We start from the raw sequence: 25,092 nt of genomic DNA, 5'->3' as shown, positions 1-25,092 counted from the left end.
ATCAACTCTGGTATGAGAAATCTTCCTTTCTCTTAAATTTTCTTTTAAAAATGTTCCAATTTGTAACAGATTTTGGAACACATTTACATTTGTTGGTGTGTCTTCCTAGGTCGATCCTCACATTTGGCTTCCAGAAACTTTTAGCAAATTATTTCTGTCTTAACAGTCTTAATTTCAGTTGATACTTGTTATTTCTGTCCTGGATAGTACAATAATATCTTAACTAGATTCCACAATTCCAAGCAATTCTTTGTGGCTTTGTCAATGTTTTCTTTTTAAAACTTAAATGTGAAAGTGTCACATCTCCACTAAAAAATGAAAATCAGTTGCAAAGTTAAGATAAAATTTCCCAGACTTCCACTGATTTAGTTAATATTACAGCTTTATATATTCAAGACATTCATCTGAATGTTCCTTGCTTTCTAGCATAGTTATGATAAATATTGTCTTTTCTGCCAGCTTTTGCTTTCTGGAACACCTTTCACTTCATATATATCCATAGGGAAGATTTTCCAAAACTTTAGTTTTCAAGGCTTAGTTCATTAATATTGAAAAAAACAAAACAAAACCCACAAAACCTCTGCAGAGAGAATTAATTAGATTAAATCCCTCCTCTCCTGTCTTTCCATATGCCTTCTTTTGTATCTGACATATAGCCTCAGTAAAATAATTAATATTAGAATACACATATCTTATGGGCATAAGCTCTTACTAAATTGTGACCTCCTTAAAGACTATATTGATCTTTAAATTTCTATCATTCATTGGTCGATGATGGGTACGAGATACCCAATATTTTTAATTGTGTAAATAAATGAGTTCTAGTTTTATAGCTGCAGTTAAGAAAGTGGATAAGAAATAAAGTATATAATTTTAAAACACCTCCTATTTCTAATATATTCTACTACCTATGAATTAGTACTGCTGTTTCTATGTCCACTCTGTTTCTTGACTGCCTATCAACTTTGCTTAACAGTGGTTGTTTCTTAATGATTGTTCAATGTGTGTGAGATATCTAGCTTCAACTCCACCCCCTACCCCTGTTGCTATAAGTGTGAGCAGGCAAATGATAGTAACTGTGTTAGCATTAATTTAATTAAATGTAAGCTTATTTAAACAACTAGTATTCACATTATGGTGCTTCAGAATATTTTTCAGTGGAAATGTAGAGAGAAGTATATATTATTTCCAATAAGTCAGGAAAAAATAAGAAAATTTTCAAGTTAAAATGCTCTTTAGCCAATCTCTATGACTTAAAACATGTTTTATAGTATTGCCTGGAAATGTAAATTTCTTCCAAAAGCATCTATTGCTTTATTCAGTAACTGGTATTTTAGGTACTTTCCAGAAAGAATAGAACTGTCATTATATTAAATAGTATACAATATGGCAACTCTACTTAGTGTTATCTATTCTTATACCACTTTTTTCCATCATGCATTGTTTTTTTCTTCTGTAATTGTTCAGCATTTCAGCATGTAAGTCTGAGGTGTGTGGAAATGTCAGAGTGTGAAAGTGTGGCTGTCTTTGTGCGTTATAAGTCTGCATTTATTACACAGATGCCGATCATACTGTCATCTCACATGGGCAACGCGAACTTACAATCTCCCTATGTTTCAGTTTTTATGTAAGAAAAAAATATATTATGCAGAGTGAAGAAACGGCAGCCAAGAGGTAAATGCTGCTAAATGTCAGTTGACAAAATCATGAGAGCTTACGCATGAGAAACTATATATTTTTACTATATGACACTATATTAGGTTGGAAGAACAGCCTTCTGAAGAGGAGAAAAAATCTGACTATCCTCTGATTTCTTGGAAGCAATCTTCTTCAAGAGAATAAAAATTAATTGCATGTAATTTTTTCTTATACTATTTAGGAAAACTTGTCCAGATTTTAACAATATAATACAAGATTATTACTAAATCATCACATTAATATGTTTTTAAAGAAATGTTCACTTTTAGAAGAAAGTATAACATTTTTTCATGAAAAATATTACATGATAATCACTGTAGAGGCTTAAATTGACAAAGACATGATTTTTGCAAAAAAAAATTTAGCTTAGAAAATTGCAACATAAAGAAATATGTTTTTAAATAACTATAAAAATTCTACGCTACTATTCAGCCACATTTTCTTCTGGTTTTGGGGGTTTCACTTTTGTTCAATTATGAAATTTTATCATATGCACAGTGCTATACCAAATACTTCATCAAAGTAATTATTCATTGACGAATTTTTCAGGAAATAAATTATGTAAACTGTGATCTTTTTCTGTGCCTTTGGTTTAATTCTATTGCTCTGATTCTTTTTTTTTTTTTTTTTTTTTGATAGGCCCAGCATCATACTTTCCTAAATTATTTAAAGTTTAGAATATGTTTTATTTTTCATCTTTGTAGCTCTTCATTAATTTTCCTGAACATTATTCTTTTATTTGGATTTCACACATGTTTCTTCCACATAAGGCAATTCTATAAATTAAAGGACCATTTGAATTTGTATTGCAATTGCATGAAAATGCAATAGTCATTCAAAAATAATTCTCTTCTATCAATTAAATTTTAACAAGCTACACCCCCAAAACCTAGTGGTTTAAAATGACAAATATTTTATCATATCCTGTGATTCTGTGGATCAATAATTTCGAGCGGATTTAGCTAGACAGTTCTGCTCCACATAGGTTTATGCTGGTAGCAACTACAATGGAGCCAATCAGGAGATTCCAAGACAACTTTATTCAAATACCTAATACCTTATCCTGGGTAGCTGGAGTGCTCCCTCCCCATTTAGTCTAAGGGTCTCTCCACATGGACTCTTCCACAAATTGTTGAACCTCATGCATGGCATCTCAGGGTTCAAGAAACCAAGGCTGAAGCTTCTAGCGTCATAAAAAATAGGCCTGAAGTAGCAGAGTCACTTTTGCTGTACTCTATTAGTCAAAGCAGTCACAAGCCAGCCAAGATTTAAGGAGAAGGAGCTAGATCCCACTGCCTGAAAAAAAAAAAAAAAAAAAGGTGGCAAAGATTCTGCAGCCATCTTTAATCCAGCATAGTTGGCCCTCTGCTCACAATTTACCTGCAGTCTTTTAACATATCAGATACACTTATCTCCTCCCAAGACTCCCAAACTCTGACTCCATTACAGTCCCAGATCAAAGTGATGAAAAGAGATTTTTACCCCTTAAGATGTGGTATGTAGTATAGAGTATAAGACAAGGCTGAAATTCAGCCAATATACATTTGTGGTGCCATCCTGGCTGTTAAATTAATGAAGTACTTCCAAAGTTTGATTCTGTTTATAATCTCTCAGCTCTGCTCAATTCCTCACCACCACCCCTGCCTTGAGTCCCTGTCCTTAATCCAGCATTCACAGTGTTAAAACCTGGCACAGTCAGTGCTTTTGGGGATAAACCTTCAGCAAGAAGGCCCATCTTCTTCCTAATTGCAAAATACTCTTGATAATCTAATTCAATATTATTCATATCGACATTGGAAGGAAGATAAACTAGTAAAATTTACAAATAGAAGAGTTTAATACTGTATTATATTATTTATACAGTAAATAGATTTGATAAGAGTCAGATAGTGATGTCCCAAGAACCTCATTTTCTCCTCCCTTTTGGTATCGTAGCCCAAACTGGCTCACCTAAATTATTCTTACTGTTCCTGGTTGGTAGGGCTGTTTCCAAGGCCTAGGAATGCAGGCCGTAGTGCTCACTGTATACATTTCTTATCACTCTTGCTGGCCCAGAGATATCATTGTATAGAGAAACTAGGTGTTTCCTAGCTCCTAGTAGGATGCTAACTTATAAATATGGTCTGGAGGTATTTTTCCCACTCTTCTTGGTATGCTCTGGCTTCATGCCTACGCTTGCTTCTGGCTGAAGCTGGCCTCCCTCTGTGGAAACCTTGGCTGAGATGCATACAGAACCCGTCCGTGCCCCTCCATGTTATGGAATAGAGTTTGGAGGACAGCATGCTCTCTGCTACCTCTCTGATTGTCAATTATTCCCCCTCCCAAATTTTTATAACTGTATTCTGTGGCAGTAGTGGCATGTATCTGTAATGTTCTCCAACCCCACACAATACCATTCAATGAAATAATTAGTAAGGAATATCTCATCATTTTTACAACCATTTTAGATATTTTTGTTTACTTGAAAATGTGATAGTATGTTACATGAAAAACTAAAATGTGTAGACTTAGGCAGAAATAATCCATTTGCTCTATCAGTTCCTGTATAAAGACTCAAATATTGCAAAAGTCACTGATTTTCATTAAAATTTTAAAAATTAAAAATTCAGTTTATTTACTAGAAAATCTTACATTAAGTCAGTTTCAAAATACTTTTTCAATCAAATTTAATTTCAAAGCATCTGCAGAAAATTAGAATAAACAATGGCACTTTTGAATATGTACATGTATGGTCTTATCAGCTTAATTATAACTTTGTTTTTGACATTTCAGCTTCAGCATGTATATCTGGAGCTTGTCTGGTTGGAAATTTAAGACCTATGTTCTAGGAAATGTATGACATTTTTTAGCAATGTGAAGAAGCTTTTTATAGAGCCATTTACAATCTATTAATTATAATCCACACCATCCATGTCATTATCATGTGAATTGAGCTGAAAGTCCTGACCACCTGCTCTTCTGCACAGAGCAGATTACATCTATATCATTCAGTGAGCATTTTAAAAACATATTTTTAAAATTATTACAAATAGATAACATTAAAAAGAATAAGCTTTGAGAAAAAATAAACATGGAAAATATTTTCAGTGCTTGAATCCTGTTGGGATTTAGACTTCTGGATAAATAATATTTTTAAATCTACATTTTTAGTCAATTGTGAAGAAAGGGATCCTGTTCTATTATTCTATCTAATACATTTTTGTGAAACGTAGGAAAATAATTGTTTTTTAATAGTCATTATAAAAATATACTAGTAACATATATATTATTATTTTTGAGGGTGTGTGAGTCACTGTTCTTACCCTTTCTATACAAAATATCTTTTTGAAATAAGGGACATTGGGCTGTAGCTTTTGGTAATAATTGTATTGTTTTATTTCTTCACTTATTACATTGGATGAAAATTCAAGAATAATGCAATAGCAGTCATATTCCTTAAGATTAAATGGGAATGCCAACAGATATGATCTATGAAAGATAAGCTTTCTTTTCCTATTTTATTAATAACCTTTTTAATGTCATATATTTAATTTCCTCAAACTTTTATAATCTATTAAATAATTATATATTTTTCCCTTTGATCAGTGATGAAACAAATTATATTAATATATTGAAACATTAATAGATCTACTTTTTTTTTTTTTTGAGATAAGAGTCTCACTCTGTCACCAAGCTGGAGTTCAGTGGCACCATCTCTGCTCACTGCAACCTTGGCCTCCTGGGTTCAAGGGATCCTCCTGCCTCACCCAGGCTCCCGAGTAGCTGGGACTACAGGAGCCTGCCACCACTCCCAGCTAATTTTTTGTGTTTTTAGTAGAGAAGGGGTTTCAACATGTTGACCAGGATGGTCTCGATCTCTTGACCTTGTGATCCACCCACCTCAGGCTCCCAAAGTGCAGGGATTATAGGCGTAAGTCACGGCTCCCGGCCGGATCACATAATCTTTTATGAGAATTCCCCTACCAAAATTTACTATATGACGTATTGTTGGATTTGTTTTGCTAGTATTTTAAAAATATTTTTTAATTAAGATATTTCTTTAATTTCCAAACATGAGATTCTTTTTTGTGCTACTTTTGTCAAATTTTGGTAGTAGAAGTTTCCCAGCTTCATAACATAAATTTAGAAATTTTGTATCCTAGTCTATGTGTTGAAAAACTTTAATAATATATTTTAAAAATAGCTATTCTTGGTAAATTTTAGAAAACTGACTTTTCCTTTTTTCTTTTTTTTTTTTTTTTTTTTGAGACAGAGTCTCCCTCTGCCGTCCAGGCTGGAGTGCGGTGGCGCAATCTAGGCTCACTGCAAGCTCCGCCTCCCGGGTTCACGCCTTTTTCCTGACTCAGCCTCCCGAGTAGCTGGGACTACAGGAGCCCACCACTGCGCCCGGCTAATTTTTTGTATTTTTAGTGAAGACGGGGTTTCACCGTGTTAGCCAGGATGGTCTCGATCTCCTCACCTTGTGATCCCCCCTCCTCGGCCTCCCAAAGTGCTGGGATTACAGGCATGAGCCACCGTGCCCGGCCTCGAAAATTGACTTTTAAAAACATCCGACTAGAGATAAAAAATTATCTCTGGTAGAGATAACTATTTGACATATTTTTCTATTTTATTCAAGTTTATTCACCTTGTTTTATTCTCATTTTGTAAATAAAACCTTCTGATCATCTATGTTTTGCTACAAATCTCCCATTTGGTTCTGATTTTTCAAATGCTTTCTGAAAATATACATAGTAAATAGTTTGATGGTTTTTCTATAAAATCTTCGTTTTAAATTTATGTATCTACTTTCTTTTCTTCCAATTGTCTAGGATTTAAAAAGTTTTTATAATAATTTTTAAAAATAATTTTTCTATGTATTTTTAATTCTACTATGTAATAATTTTTACTTTTATCTCTGTTATTTCCTTGTTGCTGTTTTGATTTATGCAGTTCGTTTTAAACCATTATCTCTTATCTCTTCATGCTTAATTTTAGCCCTTTCTGTTCAATTGAGTCTTTGAGTATTTTGTTATAAAGGTGAGCATGTTACAACATCTTTGTTGAATTCATTTATGTTTCAGAATTCCTTTGCGACCTCATCACCACCACAGCCCCTCCAAAAAGAGCAAGTTGCCTAATGTTTATTCGTCTAGTTCTACTTTTCCACTTCAAAGCTCTTTAGCTTGGTCTATTTTTATGTAATATTTAGTATTTGGAGAAATATTCTTAATTCAATATATTTCTACCTGACGATTTATTTTCACTTAATTATCTTTAACAGACTTATGAAACATCTTAATGCAGAATATTTTTAGTTTTCCATTATGTCTTTTTTTTTTTTTTTTTTTTTTTTTTGAGACAGGGTGTCACTCTGTTGCCCAGGATAGAGTGTAACGACATGATCTCCACTCACTGCCACCTACGCCTCCTGGGTTCAATTGATTCTTGTGCCTCAGCCTCCTGAGTAGCTGGAACTACAGGCCTGCACCATCATGACTGGCTAATTTTTGTATTTTTGGTAGAGACGGGGTTTCGCCATATTGGCCAGGCTGGTCTGAAACTCCTGACCTCAAACGATCTGCTGGCCTCGGCCTCGGCCTCGGCCTCGGACTCCCAAAGTGCTGGGATTACAGATGTGAGCCACCACACCCAGTCTCCATTCTGTATTTTAAATGCTGTTCATGCTCAATTCTCTGTATTTTCTTTTCTCCAGCAAAGCCAATAGCCTCATATTTTCTCTATACAATACTGATTTAGTCATCTGTATCATTCATGTTGACTTTAATTCTAATACTATAATTTGTTCTATAGTTACTGATCTATTTTCTTTTGGTTTTCTTCTCGGCTGTTCAACTGGTAATTTACTATATTATTTTACCAATTTTTCTGTTACATATATTTTTTAAAAACACGTGTTCTGGTGGGCATTTGGAGGAGAGAAATTTTATTGGTAATAAAAGGCAGGAGATTTCTACTATGTTTCTTTCCTTTGTATTTTTCCATAGCATGCCCTTTGTATGCTATCACATTGTCTTATTTGGTTATCTAGTTTGTATATTATTATTGGAGAGAATAGTTGTGTGTCTACTTATTCTTGACTGAAGAGGGTAATATGCAAGCTTAGCAGGGTAATTTTCATGACCAGCAGCGGGGTAGGAGAATCCGTCTGTTCTTTGGTTGCTGTTAAAATTCTTTTTTCTGATTTTAAGTTACTGACTGGGAGATATAAATATACTTCTTTATTTCAGTAATTATTATCATTCTAAGAAAAAGAAAAGCCTTTTCAGGACAAAATTCCTTCCATGAACCCTTTAAATCTTTTACAGAATTAAACGTAATTTGGGACACATATAAATTTCTTTTGATGGATTAAAAAATGGTGTAGTGATACTATGAAGATCAAATTGGTAGAGCAATAAAAATTCTTACCTCGTATTTCATATACATGCCAAAATTCTTGATTTGAAGTCATACAGCCATTCGTAGCATGCACTGTTGTGTGTAAATCTGTGTCTTGTGCTAAGCATGCTTTCACCCCCAAAGTTGTTTACGGTCAAATACTTGGATTTGCTCATTTATATGTCCACCAACTGTAGAGTAATCTTACACATTTTTATAAACATGTGTTGTTGCACACAAGAAAATAAAATTTAAAATGTAGAATTTTAAATGTGTTAAAATGTAATTTTTGAAACATGGAAAGGTAACACAAAACAAGTGTTATGCTTGTTTCCTCAATCATACTCTACATGTCTAGCAGAGTCATTGGACCCAAGCATAAACGAGCAGGGCCAAAGTTAAATAGGCTATTTTTCATCATGTTAGTAGCTTGGCTTCTTTTTATGCAGGATTGCAAACCTCAGTTAGTTTTGGCTGACCCTTAATATTTGTATGGTCTGATGTCCGATATCTATTATATATCCCTGTCCTTCTGCCTGCTAGTACATAATCTGCTTTGTTCAGTTGTTGCTAATATTAAAAACTTTTACTTAGTGAAGGTTTAACTACTGTTTCTGCAATTTGATGTTTAAAATGGCTCATATTCCTGTTCATTCATGGATGTCTATACTTTATATATACATGCCTTGTTGCAAGGGTCATTTACAAATATTTTTAAATTCAGTTCATAATTTTTTCCTTCTTAAAATTTGCCTAACAACCTTCACCATCATCACCCAGGTGGAATTGCCCAGTATATTCTTAAAGCCACCAATGCATTTTTTTATATGAAACTGAATTGTGTATCTTATCTCTCTAATTATAATGTAGCTCTTTTTCAATTAGAGGTTACATCTTATTTATCTTTGCAGCACTAGTACTTAGTATGCCACTGAAAACTGCTAAATTAGCTTGTTTTACAAAATGTATGCTATAGGTGCTCCTTGTTATAATACAGAAACTATTGATATTTGTAGAAAAGTTATCAGTAGCAGGGGCCTGGCCAAAGTGCCTGTTCTGTTACTTACCAGCTAAAGGTCTTCAGGCAAACTAATGTTCATTAAACAGGATTAAATTTTTTGCATTCCTCATAGGGTTGAGAATTTAATGAGTTATGGTATATAACCCACATAGCAAGCATTGAATAAATTTTAATGAATGTTATTATCCCTGTATGTCAGTAAGGTAGTATACTTTTAGAATACTAAAAGTATTCTAAAATACTAAGAATACTAAAAGTATACTACCTTACTGACATACAGGGACAATAATATTCGTACTTTGATCCTTACAAAGTACTATCTTTTAGAATACTACTTATATTCTTTTAGAATACTACTTATATTCTAAAAAATAGCGTTAAGAGTACCAGAATTACTTTGCAGTGAGTTGTCATCAGAGTATAATTTAATATTTCGCTTGTCGGTGACCCAATTCTAGTAATTAACATTAAGTGGGGTTTATAAAAAGATCAGTGGTAGATTTATATAACACAGCCATAAGGAAGATTTGAAACTCCTAGTGCTTTGTAGTGTTAAAACTCAATAGCTCATTAAAGCATATTAGCAAGTCCACATGTTTCTGAGGAGACTATCGTGATCTGGGTGTCTATTACTCTATCAATGTTTACAACTCTATTTAGTGCATCTCTCTAGGCTATCATTTTATCTTTAAATCTCCCATACTGGGTACAATGTTGGCAGATAGACACTCAATAACTACATTTAGGGAGAACAAAAACAAGAAACAAAAACACTTCTGTAAAACAATGGCCCGATTATCAAAAATACAATTTATTTACAACAAAGCTATGGTTAAACTGGTAAAATGTGTGCTTCCAATATTATTTGGTTTATGTTATTACAGTGGAGATTAATTTTTCAAACTATCTTTATTGTTGTTTTTTTAACTTGGCTTTTTTAAAAAAAAATGTTACTATGTATTTTATGAAAAATCATGTGCTGAGGAAAAAAATATAAAAATGAGACCTACCAATTTAGTTATTTAATGTTTTAAGTTTTATTTTTAATTGATGCATGATAATTCTACATGCTTATGAGGTAAGGAGTGATGCTTCCATATGTGTATAGCTCGCATAATGATCAAATCAAGATATACAGCTTATCTATCACTTCAAACGCTTATTTCTTGGTGGTGAGAAAATTCAGAATCTTCTCCAGTTATTTTAAAATATAGAATATTGTTAGCTATCACTACTCTACTTTGTTATAGCACACCAGAATGTATTCCTCCTATATAGTTGTAATTTTGTATCCATTGAACAGTCTCTGCCCATCTTTTGCTTTTCCCCTGCCTTCCCCAGCCTCTGGTAACCACTATACTACTCTACTCCTATATCAACTTTTTTAGATTCTGCAAATGAATCAGATATGTGGTATTTGTCTTTCTGTGCCTGGTTTATTTTACTTAGCATAATGCTCTCCAGTTCCATTTGTATTGCTTCAAATGACAGGATTTCATTGTTTGTAATATCTGAATAGTATTCCATTGTGTATGTATATCACATTTTCTTTTTCCATGCTTCCACTGATGGACATTTGAGTTGGGTACTCATCTTGGTTATTGTTTATAATGCTACAATAATCTTGGAAGCACAATTATCTCTTCAACATACTGATTTTATTTCCATTAGATAACTGCTCAGTAGTGGGATTGCTGGATCATATGGCAGTTCTACTTTTTATTTTTTTGAGGAAGCTCCATATTGTTTTACATAATAGCTGTATGCATTAGCCCACCAACAGAGAACAAGAGTTCCCCTTTGTCTGGATCCTTATAAGCAATTGTTAATTTTTTAGCTTTTGAATAATAGTCATTCTAATTGTGGTGAGGTGATACCTCATTGTGATTGTGATTTGGATTTTCCTAATGGTTGATAATGTTGAGCATTTTTTCATATGCCTATTGGCTATTTGTATGGTACCAATTTAAACTTTACATTTCATCAAAGTTAATTCTTAATTGTTTTAAATTTTTTGTCAAAATAAAGTGGAAATGTGTTTAACCATGAGATTTGGGGAAAGGATAAATCTTGCTTTGCAATATACTAAAGACAGACATGTATTAATCAACAAAGTACCTTAAGAAAATAACTTCGTGCATATGGAAATAAGAAATTCAATCATAAATGTTAATTAATATAGCTATTAAAAAACAGTGTGGTTGGAGAAGAAAACATAAATTATGGCAGGGTATAGTGGCTGACTCCTGTAATTCCAGCACTTTGGGAGGCCGAGGAGGGAGGATCACTTTAGTCCCTGAGTTTGAGACTTGCCTAGGCAACAGAGTGGGACCCTGTCTCTATAAAAATAAATAAATAAAAGATAGGTAGATGAATAAATAAATAAGATAACATAAAGTATAACATAGCTCTCTTTTTTAATCTGTTTTTACTTTTTACCTTCTCTCATTAATAAATTGTCATTGAATTGTAAAGTCATCCCAGTGAGAAGATGATGATGTTGGTACACACTATACTGTATTTGTTGGGGCTCATAAAAAAGATACCCCAAAGTATGGCAACTTTGAACTAAAAGAGCAGCCTCAAGGTCTCTTTGACCCTTCTCCTCTCTGGAATCACTTTCATTCCTGAAGTACCTGGTGTGGCATTCTCTAAAATTCTCTTATCTGATTAAGGGAAATTCCTCCAGAATAAGTGCAGTCATCTTTGACCCTCTCCCTAGAATCTATATTAACCAGACAAGATTAATTCCTATTGCAGGAGAGAAGACTAAAAGTCTCCATGCCCACGTTACCATGCCCAGATAGACTTTTCACTTTTTTTTTTCAACTATTCTTCTAATGTCTGTTACCTGAGAGTCTTTATCTGTATAATAAGAAAACTTTTATTTTCTATAACATTTCTCTCCCTTCCCTTTCCTATGTTAGCATCTCCACCTCCCTACCTATCCATCAGAGGTCCCTCTTTCTTTCTGTAGCTCACGGTGCCATTTTAAACTCCAGCCATCTGGACCTGAGTTTAATCTTTCACGTGGCTCTCGTGTACTTGCACATTAATAAACTTGTACGCCTTTTTTCCTTTAATCTGTCCATTGTTCATTTGTTTTATGAATTCAAATTGCCATACTTTCATGAGATAGAAAAAAATTTTCCATCCCTACATATGTAAGCCTAGAACATATAAGACTATTAATGTGAAGATTGAGGTATAAGTAGATATTAGTGAAATTAAATATTTTATATAGAAAGCATCCATTTAACCATATGATTTAATATATTTATTTTATTACAAATAATACTAAATCATCATAAAAAGTTCTACCATAGGTAAGTGAGGGTTGGAGATTGAGTTATATACCTCTAGAAAGGTAATTGGACTTATGTTTGCAATAACATCTTTGACTTGTGGATCTGTATTAGCCTACTAGGAGTGTCATAAGAGACTGGGTGGCTTAAGCATCAGAAATTTATTTTCTTACAGTTTTGGAGGCTGGAAGTCCAAGAGCAAAGTCCCAGCAGTGTTGGTTTCTGGGGCAACCTCTATCCTTAGCTTGCCTTCGTAATACCTTTTTTTCTGTGTGCAGGCATCCTCGGTATCTCTTCCTCTTCTAAAAAGGACTTCAGTCATATTGAGTTAGAGCACTGTCTTTATGATCTCGTTTAATTTTAATTACCTCTTTAAAGGTCTAATCTCCAAATATTGTCACATGGTGGGCAAGGAATTCAATATATGAATTTTGGGAAAACACAATTCAATCCAAAATATATTTTACTTTCAGAACAATTCAGGAATGTGGATATGTAGAATAACATCTATTCTACATATTCCTGTTAATTCTACATATCTATACCTACCTGAATGGATACAGATAATTCTGAAAGCTTTTAGGAAATGTTAGCAGCAGAATAGATGAGAGCTCAAAGTGTCAAGATATTTTTACTTAAATTAAACATTTGTGAATTATACTGTTGATCATAATTAATATAAGAACCATAAGAAAATAAACCTTTGTATAGGATATGCTCTGATAATTTTTACATATTATTCACAGATAGATAAACATAAACTGAACAAAGAGTCATACAAATGAAACAACTTGTAAATTTCCACAATAATTTGCTGTAAAATTCAAAACATAAAAATAATATTATAGGATAATGTTATTGAAGGGTAGGGCCCACATTTAAAGAAAATCAATTTCCATTAGATCTCCAGTCTGACATAGGCTGAACATTTTATACATATATGTTGAATGAATCTGTTTATTAAAACAGTGTGGAGCAAATAAATATAATGTCTGTTTTTATGAAAAAAATGATTTATATAAAGTTTATCATTATTGCTAACATTAATTTAATAGAATTTAGATTTTGCTCCAAATATCAAGGTCTACCAGGAATCGGTAAGATATGTTAGACCCACTGTCTATTTTCCAGGGGGTCATAGTATATAGAGAGAGATACATTATTATGAAATAGTGAAATATTAAAATAAATCTTCAATGATGTCCTGAGGTAAAAAGAAAGCATAGAAGAATGAGCAACTCACTAGACCTGGAGGTCTCTGAGAAGACTTCACAGAGGTTAACGACATATGAATAGACTGCAAAGTATAAGCAGGTAAGAGACTTAAGGATGTTTTCAGCAAAAAGAGAAATAAAATTAACTATTATGGTATAAAGAAGCATCCTGTGGAATTAAAAAAAAAAAAAACACTTATTCGTACTTACAAAAAGAATTAGTAGGAATTGGACAAGAGATGTTTCTGGATTAAAAGTCTGGAGTTAAGCTATAAAATACTTCAAATTTTAGCCTCTAGCATGGTATCAGGTACCAGCAAGCTTTTCCTGTGAAGGGTAAAATATTAAGCACCTTAAGTTTTGTAGAACGTAGCTCTCAGTCACAGGTACTTACCATTGTAGTGTAAACTACTCATAGATAGTATGTAAACAAAGGAATGTGGCTATGTTACTATAAAACGCTATTTACAAAAACAGCAAAAGAGCTATAGTTTTCCAAGCTCTGCTTTACCAAGTGGATACAAAAGAATGGTCAATTTTTATTCAGAAACTATTATAAGAAAAATAAGTTGAAAATATTAACTTCATGTTTTAATTTGTCCTTTTGCAGATTTTCACTTTTCATTTTCACCTTCAAAGCCAAGCAGCAAATTATTTTTATTTCAAGGAAGAGACAGTGATTATCTTGTCCAATAAAAAAGCAAATAAAGTCAGATACAGTGGCTCATGCCTGTAATCCCAGCATTTTGGGGGGCTGAAGCAGGAGAATCGCTTGATCCCAGAGACTAGCCTAGGCAACATAGTGAGACCTCCATCTCTACAAAAAATTAGCCAAGTGTGGTGGCACTTTCCTGCGCTTGAGTCCAGAAGTTTGAGACTAGCCTAGGCAACATAGTGAGACCTCTATCTCTACAAAAAATTAGCCAAGCATGGTGGCACTTTCCTGTAGTCAGAGCTACTTGGGAGGCTGAAGCAAATCACTTCAGCCTTGGAAACTGAAGCCGCAGTGAGCCGTGATGACACCACTGCATTCCAGCCTGGGCTGCAGAGTTCCTGCCTCAAAAAATAAAACAAAATAAAATAAAACTTAAGAAAAGTGTATAAGCTAAATTTCATTATTCGTTTTGTCAAACCAAGACTTAACCTAGAAAAATGTATAATAAATTCGGGGAAAAGAGAGAACTTGATCACACAAGAAGTAGAAGATAGAAAAGCTAGTCCTTCCTGTGCTGGAGGATTGTATCAAGAATAACGGAGAGTTTCTGCCATGAAGTGCCATGGTGGTGGGGGCAGGGGAGTGGATAAAGAATAGTAGAGAGAACAGCAAAAGAGTTAGGTGCTCTGGATGTGTTCATCATACTTCTTTAGGATCCAGTATCACATAAGGGAGGGGTGTGCTAAACACAGCAGTTACTGTGTACCACTAGTATCAGGACTCTAGGTGGACATCACTGTCTATATTATTCCCCTACTCCAAACCAGAAACTGACCCCATCACAGTACAGTGCTACATACATCACGGATAGTCAGAGTCCTGTTTGCACTCACTGATGGCCTCTATTCTCAGGTGCAGTGGATAGAACCTTCTGGCAGTGTGGAACCTTCTGGTGCTCCATAGAGAAAACTGAGAAACAAGAAGCAGAGAAAAATCATCTTCACTAGCGGAAGACATGAATGAAATAAAGAAGGAAGAGAAGACCACAAAACAACCAGAAAACAAATAACAAAATGGGAGGAGGAGTATGTCCTTACTTATCAATGACCAATGATAACATTGAATGTAAATAGATTAACTCTCTAATCAAAAGACATAGACTGGCTGAATGGATGAAAAAACAAGACCATTCATCTGTTGTCCACAAGAAATACACTTTACCTATAAAAACACACATAGACTGAAATAAAGGGATGGAAAAAAAGATTCCATTCCAATGGAAAACAAAAAAGAACAGGAGTCACTATACTTATATCAGACAAATTAGATTTGAAAACAAAAACTATAAGAAGAGACAAATGGCCGGGTGCGGTGGCTCAAGCCTGTAATCCCAGCACTTTGGGAGGCCGAGGCGGGCGGATCACGAGGTCAGGAGATCGAGACCATCCTGGCTAACACGGTGAAACCCCGTCTCTACTAAAAAATACAAAAAACTAGCCAGGTGAGGTGGCAGGCGCCTGTAGTCCCAGCTACTTGGGAGGCTGAGGCAGGAGAATGGCCTAAACCTGGGAGGCGGAGCTTGCAGTGAGCTGAGATCCGGCCACTGCACTCCAGCCTGGGCGACAGAGCGAGACTCCATTTCAAAAAAAAAAAAAAAAAAAAAAAAGAAGAGACAAAGGTCACTATATAAGTATAAGGGGTCAATTCAGCAAATGATATAACAATTTTCAACATATATGCACCCAACACTGGAGCAACCAGACATAACAAGAAAGTATTATTATAGTTAAAAATACAAATAGGCCCCAATATAATAATATCTGAAAACTTCAACACCCAACTTTCAGCACTGGATGGATTTTCCAGACACAAAATCAGTAAAGAAACACCTGACTTAATCTGCACTGTAGACCAAATGTATCTAATAGATATTTACAGATCATTTCATCCAAGAGCTGAAAAATACACATTCTTTTCCTCAGCACATGTATCATTCTCAAGGACAGACCATGTATTAGGTCAGAAAACAAGCCATAAAACATACAAATGAATAATATCAAGAATCTGCTCTGACCACAATGGAATAAAACTAGAAATTAATAACAAGAAGAATTTTGATAACTATACAACTACATGGAAAGTAAACAATATGCTTCTTAATGACCAATAGGTCAATAAGGAAATTTTAAAAAATTGAAAAATTCCCTAAAACAAATTAAAATAGAAATACAACCTATCAAAGTCTATGAGATATAAGAAAAGCAATACTAAGAGGGAAGTTTATAGCTATAAGTGCCTGCATCAAAAAAGAGGAAAAATTTCAAATGAACAATGAATTAACAATGCATCAAATGAATCTAACAATGCATCTTAAGAACTACAAAAGCAAACCAAACCCAAAATTAGCAGAAGAAAAGAAATAATAAAGTTCAGAGAAGATATAAATGAAATTGAAATGAAAAAAATACTAAAAATCAATAAAAAATTGTTTTTTTGAAAATTTTAACAAAACTGATAAATCTTTAACTAATCTAAGAAAAAGAGATAAGATCCAAATAAATAAAATCAGAAATAGAAAGGAGACATTGCAACTGATACTGCAGAAATTCCAAGAATCATTAGTCACTGCTATGAGCAACTATAGTGCCAATAAGTAAAATGTCTAGAAGAAATGGACAAATTTCTAGATACAAACAACTTACCAAGTTTAAAACAGGAAGAAATCCAAAACCTGAACCCACCCAAAACAAGTAATAAGATTGAAGCTGTAATATAAAGTCTCCCAGTAAAGAAAAGCTTTGGACCTAATGGCTTCACTGCTAAATTCTACCAAACATTTAAAGAAAAACTAATACCAATCCTACTCAAACTATTCCAAAAAATAGAGGAGGAGTAAATACTGCCACACTCATTCTATAAGACCAGTATTACTGTGATACCAAAACCAGACAAAGACACATCATAAAAAGAAAACAACATGCCAATACCTCTGATTAATATTAATGCAAAAATCCTCAATGAAATATTATCAAGCTGAATTAAACAATACGTTAGAAAGATCATTCGTCATGACTAAGTGGGATTTATCCCTGTGATGTGAGCATGGTTCAACATACACAAATCAATCAGTATGTTATATCATATCAACAGAATGAAGGATAAAAAACATATGATCACGTCAATTGATGCTAAAAAAGCATTTGATAAAACTCAACAACCCTGCATGACAAAAACCCAAAAAATTGGTAATAGAAGAAACATATCTCAACATAATAAAAGCTGTATATGACAGACTCACACAGCTAGTATTACACTAAAATGAGGAAAAACTGAAAGCCTTTCCTCTATAAGCTGGAACAGACAAGGATGCCCGCAGTCACCACTGTTATTCAACATAGTGCTGGAAATCCTAGCTAGAGCAAGCAGACAAGAGAAAGATATAAAGAGTGTCCAACTTGGAAAGGAATAGGTCAAAATATCCTTATTTCCAGATGATATTATCCTCTATTTTGAAAAACATAAAGACTCCACAAGAAACTACTAGAATTGATGAACAAATTCAGCAAAGCTGTAGCATGTAAAATCAACATACATAAATCAGTAGCATTTCTATATGCCAACACTGAACGATGTACAAAAAGAAATAAAAAATAGTCCCATTCACAATAGTCACACATAAAATACCTAGGAATTAACCCAAAAAGTGAATGATCTCTATAATGAAAACTGTAAGATACTGATGAAAGGAATTGAAGAGGACACCAAAAACATGAAAAAAATATTACATGTTCAGGGATTGGAAGAATCAGCATTGTTAAAATATTCATACTACCCAAAACAATATTCAGATTTAATGCAATCCCTTTTAAAATACCAATGACATTCTTCACATAAATAAAAATATTATATAATTTATATGAAACCATAAAAGACAGAGAATAGCCAAAGCTATCCTAAGCAAAATGAGCAAAATGAGAGGAATCATACTACCTGACTTCAAATTATACTATGGAGCTGTAGTAACCAAAAGAACATGATACTGGCATAAAAACAGACACATAGATCAATGCAACAGAATAGAAAACCCAGAAACAAATCCACACACCTACTATGAATTCATTTTCAATGAAAGTATCAAGAACACACATTGGGGAAAAGATAGCCTCTTCAATAAATGGTGCTAAGAAAACTGGAGATCCACATGCAGAACAATGAAACTGGAGCCTCATCTTTTGCCATATACAAAAAAAAAATCAAATCAAAGTAGATTAAAGACTTACATCTAAGACCTCAAATCATGAAACTACCAAAATGAAACTCTCCACAACTGTCCGGGCAAACATTTCTTGAGCAATACCCCACAAGCACAGGCAATGAAGGCAAAATGTAAAGGATACAATCAAAAAAGTGAAGCGATAGCCCACAGAATAGGAGAAAATATTTGCAAACTGCCCATCTGACAAGAGATTAACTACCAGAATGTATAAGGAGCTCAAACAACTCCATAGAAAAAAAATCTAATAATCTGATCAAAAGATGGACAAAATATTTGAATAGACATTTCTCAAAAGAAGGCATACAAATGGCATAGAAATGAATAGATACTCAATGTCATTGATCATGAGAGAAAATGCAAATCAAAACTATAAGATATCTCATCCCAGTTAAAATGGCTTATATCCAAAAGATAGGCAATAATAAACACTGGCAGCATGTGGAGAAAATGAAACCCTTGTACACTGTTGGTGGAAATGTACGTTAGTACAACCACTATGAAGAACAGTTTGAAAATTCCTCTAAAAACTGAGCTATCATAGTATCCAGCAATCCCAATGCTGGGTACACACCCCAAAGAAAGGACATCAGTATGTCGAAGAGATATCTGCACCTCCTATTTGTTGTGGCACTGTTTATAACAACTAAGGTTTAGAAGCAGCCTAACTGCCCATCAACAGATGTATGGATAAACAAAATGTTGTACTAATACATAATCGAGTGCTGTTCAGCCACACAAAAAACGAGATCCAGTCATTTACAACAACATGGATGGAAGTGTAGATCATTAGGTTAAGTGAAAATATGCCAGACACAGAAAGACAAACATTGCATGTTCTCACTTATTTGTGGGATCTAAAAATCAAAACAATTGAACTTATGCATATAGAGAGTAGAAGGATGGTTACCAGAGGCTGGGAAGGGCAGTTGGGGTGTAGGGGAGATGGAGATAGTTAATAGGTACAAAATAATAGTTAGAAAGAGTGAATAAGATCTTCTATTTGATAGCGCAACAGGGTCACTACAGTAAATAATAACTGTAGATATTAAAATAACTTAGAGTGTAACTGGATTGTTTGCAACTCAGTGGATAAATGCTTGAGGGGACAGATACCCCATTCTTCATAATATGCTTCTTTCACATCGCATGGCTGTACAAAAATACTGCATGTGCCCCATAAATATATACATGTACTATATACCCATAAAAATTAAAAATTAAATAGAAGAGAAAAATTAAGACTGCCATGCAAGCAGACAATTCATGATTCAAGTGGAGCACATGGCAGAAACTCTGAGACCTGTGCATGTGTCAGCTAAGGTAGAGCACCACGGGACACATGGGAAGGTGCCAGGTAAGAGTTATACAGTTGCCAGGCGTGGTGGTTCACACCTGTAATCCTAGCACTTTGGGAGGCCGAGGCAGGCAGATCACAAGGTCAGGAGTTCAAGATCAGCCTGACCAACATGGTGAAACCCCATCTCTACTGAAAATACAAAAATTAGCTGGGTGTGGTGGCATGTACCTGTAATTCCACCTACTCAGGAGGCTGAGGCAGGAGAACTGCTTGAACCCAGGAGGCAGAGGTTGCAATGAGCCAAGATCATGCCACTGCACTCCAGCCTGGGCAACAGAGTGAGACTCTGTCACAACACACACACACACACACACACACACACACCACACACACACACATGCACACAAAGAATTATACAGTCACCAAAGAAGAGGCCACTGGGTCAGATAAACCATACCTACCTCCATAATATGAAACACCTCTATGGGAAGAATGTAGGGAAGGTGGACAAATAATGAAGAACTAAAATTTAAGAGACAGATAATTTTTCCTTACAATAAACCTATTTAACAAACATGGAAAATGGACTCTCTAAATTATTACAAAAACCAAATTTTCAAAAGTGAACTGAAAACTAGTTTTGGTAAAGTGGCTTGTAATACTGAATTAGCAGCACATCATGTCTAAAAGGTCAATTTTCTTTGCACATGTGAATAGTTTCAATATAGTGAAGTTGATATGCAATTCTGCTTCAACAAGCATATCTAAAAATTGTCTTTTAGAAAACTAAACCTAAATAAAGTGAAAAACAAAAAGCAGGACAATAACAGCAGAGAGGAAAAATTTCTAAGAACAGTTAGGAGATTTGGTGTATTATCATGAAAATCTAAACTGAAAAAAAAAATAAAAGTAATGAAAAAAAGACACGAATTGAGTTTTAGCATTTTTTTTTTTTTTTTGGACTACGTGGCTTTATGATTTAAAGCAGGATCATAAAGTTGAGTGGCTGTGTGATTGAACACTTTTATTTTACCTTGTGTTTACTCTTTAAAAGGCAAATACAAATATACCATGGCATTTTCCTCAATGATTATGTTTCTTTTTTTTTTTTCTTAATTTCATGTTCTAAAATCTGGATTGGAGCTGGATGTGGTGGCTCTTCTCTGTAATACTATAATCCCAGCACTTTAGGAGGACAAGGTGGGTGGATCACTTGAGTCCAGGAATTTGAGACCAGCTGGGACAACATAGTGAGACCCTATCTCTACAAAAAAATAAAAATAAAAATGACAACATAGCTAGGTGTGGTGACATGTGCCTCTAGTTTCAGCTACCAGAAAGGCTGAAATGGAAGAACTGCTTGAGCCCAGGAGGTTGAAGCTACAGTAAGCCGAGATCACAACACTGTACTCCAGCCTGGGCAATAAAGTGAAACCCCGTCTGAAAAAAATAAAGATAAAAATAAATAATAATAATTGAAGTCAATACCTAGATGATAAATTTAAGCTATATTCCAAAATCTATTTAATTTGATGAAATAATAGAACATATTGATGGATTTGATTGTATAACAAGTAGCGGGAAGGAAAGACAGCAGCTGAGGTTTACTCTAATATTTATTTGTAAAACTAAGTAAATGATGATATCACTGAGCAAGACAGCAAGTACAGAAGAAGCAAAATTTAGAATTAGGCTAAGAAGTAATTAATTTAGACTGAAAGAACTCAATTTTATGTTGTCTATGAGATATACAAAAGGTAAAGTATCCCAGAACAGAGAAAGAGTTTAGATATGGCTATCATCATTGCCTGCAAATCATAAGAATCGATTATTTCAAAGATGAAGCCATACAGGAACAACATCTGGTGCAAGAAATTGACCAATGAATGAACAGAGATCAACAAAAATTTATTAACTGTGAAGAATGAGAGAAATTTGTTAGGAATCCTAAGAAGAGTAGTTATATTAATGAGAGAACATGAAAGAGTAGACTCGGGAGGTGGAAAAGAGGAAAGTCGCAAATACAGTGGCTGAGTAGCAATGTCAAGTGCTAATAATAGGTCAGATTAAATGAAAACTTAAAATAGGCTTTTGCACCAGTTACTTCAGCAGCAATTTTGGAGTGGAAGTCAAAGGCAGTAGATCTGTGAATTAATTTGAGGAAATGGAAATGTTTTGTTATTATTTTCAGAGATTCTGGAAGTGAAGTGAATCAAAAGAAAAAATAATAGAGGAGGGAGGTCAAGGCAAGAGGAATGTAAAAAAGAATTCAGATGTACATAAATTTGGTCTCAGAGCACTACGGAAAGTTAAAAGGTTGAGCACTGAATTTGTTTTGTTAATTTGCTCTGGACCAAGTTGAGTGAGGATATTGTACAGAGTAAAAATTTTGTAATAGTTGTTATAAGAAACTTAAAAAAGATGGACTGTAGACAAGTGAAAACATGACTCAATGGCCATGGCATTGTAGGTGATATTTAGAAACCATGAAGTTATAACTTTGTCACACAGCGTTATTCCATAATTATCCCTTCAGCAGGCTAGAAGAAGGAAAATTTCATTTTAAAAAACCAAACATGAGATAAAGATTCCATGGAATTTTTCTTGACTTAATCTCATTTGCCTGTGAAAGAAACGTCACTAAAATGTTTATCTGCAAACAAGAAAGAAATCCTGTTTATCTCTTAAAATTATATATAAGAAAGAACTGGGCAAGGTGGCTCACATCTGTAATCCCAGTGCTTTGGGAGGCTGAGACAGGAGAATTGCTTGAGGCCAGCAATTAGAACAGCCTGAGCAACACTATAAGACCCTGTCTCTACAAAAATTGAAAAAAATTAACTGGGAGTGATGGTGTGCACCTATAGTCCCAGTTACCAGGGAGACTGAGTGAGGAGGATTGCTTGAGCAAGGAGGAGTTTGAGGTTGCAGTGAGTTATAATGGTGACACACTGCACTCCAACCTGGGTGACAAAGTGAGACCTTGTCTCTTAAAAAAATAAAAATAAAAAAAAAAGATACATAAGAAAGAGCAGGGGCTGTGTGCAGTGGCTCACACCTATAAACCCAATACTTTGGTAGGTCGAGGCAGGTGGATCAACTGAGGTCAGGAGTTTGAGACCAGTCTGATCAACATGATGAAACCCCATCTCTACTAAAAATACAAAACTTAGCTGGGCAAGGTGATGGGTACCTGTAATCCCAGCTATACTGGAGGCTGAGATAGGAGAATAGCCTGAACCCGGGAGGCGGAGGCTGCAGTGAGCCAAGATCCTGCCATTTCACTCCAGCCTGGGCGACAAGAGTAAAACTCCATTTCAAAAAAAAAAAAAAAGCAAGCAGTATATCAGGGACCTGACAAACTTTCATAAAATTAGTATATGGAACATTGGCATGGTATACTCTTCTTTTGTTTTTTTTTTTCCTCTTTTCTCTCTCTCTTTTTTTTTTTCCTGAGCTTTGAGGTATGGTATGGTTTTTAAAGTTGAATTTAGCATGAGAAGATTTGGGTTCAAATTATGCCTCTGCACCAACTGTGTTTTGTGTTTGTAGCTGCTTCAACGGTTGTGATTGATTGTTTTGATGGCTAGTTCTGATTACACCATAATAGGGTTTGTTTTGTCGTGTTTTTGTTTTTTATGTCTGTTTGAATGAGTTACTACAGAATGAAGGAATAGGTAAGAAAAGTGTTCGAAATATAGCTGGTGCTAATAAATGGCATTTATTATTGTCATGGTTTCTCTACTCATTTTTCTATTAACTTCTAAGACATCATTATACACTAAAGTCTCTCTCTTATACTGTAAATTTAAGCAGAGTTTTGTTCCTACAAAAATACAATAATAATTATCCTCTTTGCTCCTCTAAACTGATTTATGAAATAGTCCACATAGAGTATTTATAAGATCTATTCAACTAATCAGCTAATGTAAAAACGTATGAGTATATGTTTCTGAAACCAATGATCTCCATTTTCGCAGGCAAGGAGTGAAGATAATAAAATGTTATAAAAAGGAGAGTGGTGTTAAAGCAAAAAGTAACGACGGCATAGAAATTTCACATCTTTAGCAAATGCATCAAATCTTTTCCAAACTGCACACAAGCTTTCCTTGCCTCAGAACAAATGAATTAAAATTCAGTGAAAAGGCAAACCCAAACATTTGCTTTTCATATAGCATTGGTATACCAAATGAGGAATTTATTATAGTACAGTATATGTAAAGTTCTTTGCTTAAAATCAGCTTAATTTTTCTCCTTGAAAGAATAGTATATTCATGATTTTTAACTTGATTTTTTTAGATGCAAGAATAATAAGATGCCCACAGAATATTCTCTCTACATTATATTGAGATATAAAATACCACACACTTATACCACTTTAGAGTCATATTTATTACATTTCATTTCTGGAGCATGACATAGTTGAAAGGTCTGTTAAAGTGATATTACAATTACAATTTGTGTTCAAAGCACAACAAGGGAATTATAATTCTTAATACAAACGGTTATATGGTTGGTAGTGCAGTTTATTCTCTAGTTGGTGGCTCTCACATAAGCTAGAGGATATTTTACCCTCTCCCAACCCCAAAGAAAATAAGAGTGAAACGAAACAGCAAAATCTGGCTGTGGAATGGATAACCAAGTTAATCTCATTTACTCATCAATGAAGTAGTTCCTCTTGGTAGATTGTTGCTGAAATTTTAAGAACCTCTGTTACAACCACTACTGTAAAGTGGGAGTACAACTTCAAAGCAAAACTTCTCTGCTGATTCTGCATTGTTATATGTGGAATGGCTAGTATAAACAACATATAAGCCTAGCAGTATTTTAGGAGACAAAGTATTAATCAACCACCAGGGAGCTCACCCGTATTAAACCCCCTGAGGTTTCTGAAAGTATTTTCAGTAAAGCAATTCCAATGCCTCTGGCAGTCAAAGGGTTTTAGTATGTTAAACTCAACTGCAATTTTTACTGAGAGGGGAGGGATGCTCTGGAATACTTAATGTGACAATTTGTAGCTGCTAAAGTTGGGGATTTTATTGTTTGTTCCTACAGTTATGTTTCCTGACAACCCTACTTAAGTCCTAGGATTTTAAAGTCATGAAACCCAAAGAGAGTCTATTTATTGGTAGTTAAGCAGACAGCATATTTACAAATGGAATTAAAAATAAAACACAACCAAAAGATGTCACTGTTTTCAAATCATTTTGTATTAGATTGGCCTTGAAATTGGTGTAAGGTTAGG

Source organism: Trachypithecus francoisi, unplaced genomic scaffold (assembly GCF_009764315.1).
Source record: "Trachypithecus francoisi isolate TF-2019V2 unplaced genomic scaffold, Tfra_2.0 Lachesis_group18, whole genome shotgun sequence".
Taxonomy (NCBI): Eukaryota; Metazoa; Chordata; class Mammalia; order Primates; family Cercopithecidae; genus Trachypithecus; species Trachypithecus francoisi.
This window is presented reverse-complemented; position numbering follows the sequence as displayed.